At 29.9% G+C, this 638-nt stretch overlaps 1 protein-coding gene across 1 annotated transcript in view; it reads right to left on the bottom strand.

Moving 5' to 3' along the window:
• LOC119592824 (rootletin-like) overlaps positions 1–638 on the bottom strand; it is a 148,678-nt gene that overhangs the window by 32,886 nt on the left and 115,154 nt on the right. The gene's annotated exons all lie outside the window — the stretch shown is intronic.

Here is a 638-nt window from a genome sequence, read left to right as displayed (position 1 = left end):
ATAATAAAGACAAATAAAAATCAAAATAAAGATATTTGCAAAAGACAAAACAGTTACCAGACATATATCTCTTTTCATCTCTACAAGCTCATATAGTCAAGAAATGAGAGAGAGAATGAGAGTATATGTGCATATTGTTTATTGCAAATATTACAAGTAACTCTTCTGCTATACTACAGTTTTATGTTCAATTAAAAATAGCATTTTTATGTCACAATACTATATTCTAACTAATGACTCATATATATATATGGTATTGATTAAAGCACTCTATATATGTACAGTTCATACAAAATTCACTCCTTAAGAAAAGAAAAAGTCATCATAACAGTAAAAAACGTTCTCAAGTCCACTGTTATTATCTCGTCACTGTTGACTATTTATTCATCACTGCTTTACAGCAAAAAAATCTGGAAAAAGTGCATAAAATTTTGGGTTCCTTTTCAAATATGGGAGCTGTACTAACCTTTTTCCTTCCTCCAGACTTCCCAATGCAAAAAACAGCAAATTTAGGTCAGAGGAAAGCTCAAGTAATACTGCACTTCAGAAATTGTTTGTAATTCTGTCATACTAACATTGCCTTATGGTTGCTATTCCCTTATACCAAATGGATTTCTTCTGAATTTTCGAGTAAAATT

Source organism: Penaeus monodon, chromosome 31 (genome assembly GCF_015228065.2).
Source record: "Penaeus monodon isolate SGIC_2016 chromosome 31, NSTDA_Pmon_1, whole genome shotgun sequence".
NCBI classification, from domain to species: domain Eukaryota; kingdom Metazoa; phylum Arthropoda; class Malacostraca; order Decapoda; family Penaeidae; genus Penaeus; species Penaeus monodon.
This window is presented reverse-complemented; position numbering and strand designations above follow the sequence as displayed.